This window comes from Mandrillus leucophaeus, unplaced genomic scaffold (genome assembly GCF_000951045.1).
Source record: "Mandrillus leucophaeus isolate KB7577 unplaced genomic scaffold, Mleu.le_1.0 Scaffold864, whole genome shotgun sequence".
NCBI classification, from domain to species: Eukaryota; Metazoa; Chordata; class Mammalia; order Primates; family Cercopithecidae; genus Mandrillus; species Mandrillus leucophaeus.
Window position 1 is genome coordinate 657129 of NW_012109408.1, and position 6217 is coordinate 663345.

Here is a 6217-nt window from a genome sequence, read left to right on the forward strand (position 1 = left end):
CTGTATGAACATGGATGAGAGTGTGTGAATGTGTGAGTGTGTGTAGTAATGTGTGAGTGTCAGCATGACCGTGTGTGTGAACATGGATGAGAATGCGTGAGTGTGTTGAGTGTGTATGTGAGTGTACAAGAGAGAACAAACTACAGCAGAGACAAAATTTTAACAAGTGTTAAATTCAGATGTAGAGTATCTTGTACTTTTCTTTCAACATTTTCGTATTTTTAAAAAGGTTTCCAAATAAAAGGAGGACTTTAAAAGAAAAGTAAGGGAGAAAAAGAAAAAAAAAAAAGATCCCTTGACCTAAATTTCAAGCCTTGAGCTTCCTGCTGAACGGCTCTGAGGCCCGAGATGAAACTGAGAGCTGCAGAAGAATGTGGAAATAATGGGCCCGAGCTGCAGGATGAGTTATATTCTTCACACACAGGGCTCCTGAACACTCACCGTCCTCAATTTTATTTTTATATGGCACACATTTAGAAAATTTAGGAGCGTCCTGGAAAGTTGTAACAGCTGGTCTGCGAGTGTTGGGCCCCGGGGCTGGGGACGGTTGAATGTCTGAGGAATTCGGAGGCCTCTGAGGGAAGCATGTTTCAGAGAAAGGCCCCAAACTGCCTGGGAGCCCACAGTGTGAGAAACAAGGCACGGGACGGGCCCTGACAGATGTTATGAAAGGGTGGTGTTAAGTGCCTTTTTCAGGATATTAAACCAGCATCCTAACTGGCAAAAAATGAATTGTCACTGACATTATGTCGGCCCAGCAGAGACCCTCTCTGCTACTTTCTGTGATCTGGGAACCATTATACACAGGCGATCGATATGCTCCTGGGCTGGAATCTAAATAATGATTTCTAATAAAACCTACTTTAGACTGTTCGGGCCAGAGGACAGAGACAAGTCGCAAAACATAATGTACTTAAAGCAGCCCTCCCTCCTTTTCTCTCTTTTTTAAAGACCTGAATAATAGAAGAGAGATCTGGTGATAACACACTAAAAAAAAAAAAGGCCTTTTGGTCCTGGCCAATCTGCTTAGCTAATGGCTGTAAACCGACACCCGTCATGAAATAAAAATGTCTCAGTTCAAGTGCATAGCTGCACAATTGTTAACAACGCTGAACTCTGGCTACAATCCTGGTGATGGGTACTAAGTCATACACTGACAATTTCCCGTGGCTTCCTCCCTGGCCCCCGCCTGTTGAAAAGCAAATAAAGGAATCCTGCCCAAAATTCAGGGACAGTAGCATCAGGGATTTCGGTCAGGGAAACAGCAGGCTTTATCATTTTTATCTCTTTTCTCTGCTTGTGCAAGCGGACTGATTATTTTTCATTTCCAATCCCAACGCCCATGGCGGGTCATTGGCAAGGACTCTTCTGTCTTGCCCAGTGCTTTTTAAAAAGGCGCGGATGAGACAGAGACACAGAGAAGTGTGCATCCTTGAACCTTTCCCGGCCCCTCCTTCTGCCCTTGGCCTCCTAGTGTTGCCCAGCTCCTCTGAGCCCTGTCCAAATGTGCTAACACTGGACGGCTGTGGTTAAAATGGGTTCCCCTGGCTCTCCCGCACAGCTTGCAGTTGTCTGATTTCAATCAGTGGCAGTTCCCTCCACATGTCCAGCCATCAATCTTCCAGCGCCCCTGGATGAGTGCGGCACAACACGGGGCATGTTCCAGTTAAAAAATAGCCTTTGCCACAGCTTTCCCTCCTCAGCCACCGATAAGTATGCCTTTGATATTTTTATTAAAAAAGAAAGAAAACACATTGGGGAATATGTTTCATTTCTTAGAGCCCAGACCAAAGACCCCGACGTTGAAGAGGATTGAGGTCTGTTGAGAGCGAAAACAGAGAAGAGGGCTGAGTTCTACCTTTGAAATTCCAGAGTTTTGCCAGGTGGAAAAGGCCCACTCTCCAAAAAAACAGAATCTTTGCAATCTCTAAAAGGATTTCCCATGATACTGATGGGCCTCAGCATTTTTTCCACAAGCAGCAAACCAACATCACAATCTGCCGCCTCTGACCAGGAATGTGCAGCACGATTTTGAAGGATATAAAATTTGGAAATAAATTGTGGTCCCCACGGTTTTAGCTTTTCCTTCATATGCACTGATGGATTTTATAGCACCTCAGATAGACTCACTCTGTCTCCTGTGTCATTGCACACTCAGTGGCAGGAAGGCAGAGAGGGTGGTGGTTGGGAGCGTGTGGGAGGTGGGGACATGTCTCTCCAAAGCAGGGCTCTCCTGGCTGGGCTCCTGGAGATGCCTGCCCACTTAGTCACTCCAGGAGACTGCACAGTAAACATTCTGTAGCCAGGTTCTGGTGCCTGTTTTAAAACAGGCTGTTCCAATTCACTTACGCTCAGGGGCCCACCTACCTTCCTAGCAGAGTTACTAGAGAACTCTCTGGAGGTGCAGGGATGTAGACACTCCAATCTCTGCACCTTTTGTTAATCTTTAAAGCTAAGGAGAGCCTGGCCTGTGTGAGGTTTATTCCAATTAGATTTTTAAATGAGGTCACTTGTCCATTGCTGGGAGGAACTTTTAAGTTATCAAGTCTTGTACATGGCAACCTAAAAATGGAACTTAAAGTTTAAAAGGGCCTATCTGCATCCCACCCCATCATGCCTAATATTCTTTGGGAGCTGCAAAGTCATCTGCCGTCTTTGTGGTGTATAAGGCCGATTATAAGTGGTTCCAGTGCCGAAAACCTATAAAGGAACATTGGGGAGCTAAAGAGGGAGGGTTTCTAAGTGGTATGGTGTGGTAATTTGAGATGGACAAATCTGTGGGTCAGGGAGGCAATTCTATTTTGGAAAACCTTAGAATTAGAAATAACAGAAAAGAACCTGGAATTTGAAGAAGCTGCCAGAACTTGTTCTAGGCATCTGGTACTGTGTATGCTTGGGATAAGGCTTCAGGAACACGGCTAGCCTTCTGCCATGTACGGGTCCACAGACAATATTTGCAGAAGGTGGCATCCCCATTTTAAAGATGAAGAACTGACTCATGCTAGAATGGGGAAAGCGAGTCCTATCAGTTCCAAAAGGACATGAAGGAAGCAACCTTTTCAGCAAGTACAATTTTCATGGACAGGCTGAATCCTGTGGCTTCCCCTAGTTGCTAGCTTGCCAGATTTTACAAAATTTTACTAGCTCTTAAATTTTAAGTTGTTGAATTATATTACATTTTTATTATTTATCTTATTTCATTTTGAGACAGGGTCTTACTGTCACCCAGGCTGGAGTCCATTGGCTCAATCATAGCTCAATGCAACCTTGAACTAGTCTCTCGTGATGCTCCCATAGCTCAATGCAACCTTGAACTCCTAGTCTCTCGTGATGCTCCCACCTCAGCCTCCAGAGTAGCTGGGACTACAGACATGCACCACCATGCCCAGCTAATATGTCTATTTTTATTTTCATAGAGATGGGGTCTCCCTATAGTGCCCAGGCTGGTCTCAAACTTCTGAGCTCAGGCAATCTGCCCCTTCATCCTCCCAAAGTGCTGAGATTACAGGCATGAGCCACTGCACCCGGCCTAAATTGCTGAAAGAATGAATGAACACAATTGCTGTTTGTGTTGATATTGATGATTATGATGCCTATAGTTTATGACATAACAACTAGACTAGAATAAAAAATTATTCTTTCACTCAACAAGTATTTTTGGAGAGGCTGCCATGTGTTAAACACAGTTCTTAGTGGCAGAGATACACCAGAGAAGATACAGCACTGGCACTTCATGTAGTTTACATGTTAGAGGAGACATACAATAAATAATTAAATGGAAAAGGGAAAGATATATTGTTAGATGCCCACTGATAAATGCTACTACTAATAATAATACAGGTGGTTAGGGGTGGCCCTTCCGAAAAGATTTATTTGAATAGAGAACTGAATGATGAGAAGGAATAAGCCATAGAAGTATCTTGGAGAAGAATGTTCCATGCAGAGAAACCAGCCTACGTGAACACCCATGATAGGGTAACCAGCTATCCAGTTTACCTGGGAGTCAGAAGGTTGCCAGGACACAGGATTTTAAATGCTAAAAACAGGAAAGTTCTGGGTAAACTAGGAGGAGGTGGTCACCCTGTGCGTGGCTGCACATGCCAAATGAAAGGCTGTGAGAGAGGATGGGTAGGAGAGGTAGGCGGGCTGAGGTCATGTGGGCCCCTGGTGACCATGGCCTGGAGTTATTTTATTCTGAGTTTGATGAGAGGCTGTTGTGGGACATCTGCGGGTTTCAGGCACTTATTCTTAAAAAGGTTCCTATTGCATAAATGCAGTGACACTTGAATAATTTATTATTGAATGTGAATGGATATGGGGTTAGATTAGTAATGTACTCATGTGTGCTTTCAATTCTGTGGAATTTGGGGAATGTGAAAAATATAACAAACTTACAGTTGAAATGGCCAGGTTTGTAATTTGCTGAAGTTGCTACACAGGTTCCAGTGAAAGAATGGGAGTAAATGGCAGGGAGATGGCCTGGATGTAAAGGTGTTAATATTGCAGGCCTTCATTTCTCAGTGAATCAAAGGAGAGAAGATTCATTTTCTTGAAAATTTAATTTATTTTGGGGAAAAGTTGAGTAAGGGTGCAGCCCATTGCAGAGACTTTATCTGTGTAAGTTTGATAATAAGGGGGACTGTGTTGTAAATTTTGTAGGGTGACAGGAAACATCAGGCATTTATGTTGGCGTTGAGTTTCTTGGACTATGTTGTAATTTGTATTCGTTGTATAACTCTTTCTGGTGAACTGGGCAAAAGTAGAGAGGAACATAAATCCAGATGGAAAATAGAATGGAAGGTAACAATTGGAGACACTGTAGAGTGTTACTGTTGAAGAATATTCTTATCCTTTATTGATCCTTAGCAGAAGTTTCTGGAGTCAACATCAAACAGGACTTCATAAAAGGTCATGGGAGACTGAACTGATTGGCTCATTGCTCCCATGTGGCTACATAGTGGCCAAAGACTAGCAGAACAGCATCACGATGGTGCTGGCAGGATGTCTCTGACACTTTGCTAAGCTTGCTTCTCAAGGAAGACAGTCCGTCTCTAGTGTGAGTCATTAGTCAATGTTCCCATCATCTCTGAAATGAATGCAAGAACATTCTCCTAATTGGTCTCCCGAGTTCCATTCTTGCTTTCTCTCCTGAAACCTGTTCTCAGCAAAACCATCAGAGTGATCTTTTAAAAGCAAATACATTCATATTTTGCATCCTGCTTGAAAATCTCCCAGTAGCTTTCCATTATAGTAAGAATAAAATCCAAACCCCTTTGCACAGACTGCAGAGTCCTCCCTCATCTGGCCCCTGCCTTCCACTCCAGGCTCATCTCCTAGTGTTCTCCCCTTCCTCAGCCTTCTCCACCCATGCTGGAATTGCTGCTCATCACAAAACAGTCTATGCTTGTTCTGTATCAAGGCTTTACACTTGGTAGTCCCATTTGCTGGAACATTCTTCCCACATCTTTAGTGGAGTTACTCCTTCATATAGTTTAGGTATCTACCTAAATGTCATTTCCTTAGAGACTCTTTCTGTCTTCAATAACTAAAAGAGACACTGCTGTGCTTTCACTTTCTGTCACCTTAGCCTGCTTTATTTTCTTCATAGCACTCACCACTCAGCAGTCATCTGTTCCTTTTATTCTGTCAGAATGATAGGAAATTCAGGACCACTCTCACCAGCTCTGGCCACCACCTCCTCTTCCTCCTTCTTCTTTTTAAATCTTCAGAATGTTTATTCTTTTGCTACATGGCAGTCAAGCCCAGGGTTGCTGTTCTTGTCTAGGAAATGATCTCTTGGTCACTCGCTGTCTTCTTCTTCTCTGGTGTTGATGGCTGTGCTTTGGATCGATCTCTTACTATGTTGCAGTGGTAAGATCTGAGGCTTGGGTTTGGTCTTTAGGGTTGAAGTAGATAAAGATCACATCTGACGTGCTTTGGTTTTGGTGACTTGGGCCTACTTACAATAAAAAGAAAACGACTCCTGTGCTTTATCCTTCCTAACTCATTGAAGTTCTGCATTAGGCAATTATTAGACTAGCTAATAATAAAAAGCTTTAATTCTTGCTTTTACCAGTCATTTTCTTATACATGTATCTCTCCCAGGTCCCAGGAAGGAGTTTTTGGTCTGGCAGGTGATTCAGACATTCCTGGGTTCCCTGTCCAACACAATGTTTACATCATATCTTCAGAATACTCCACTCTATCATTCTCAATA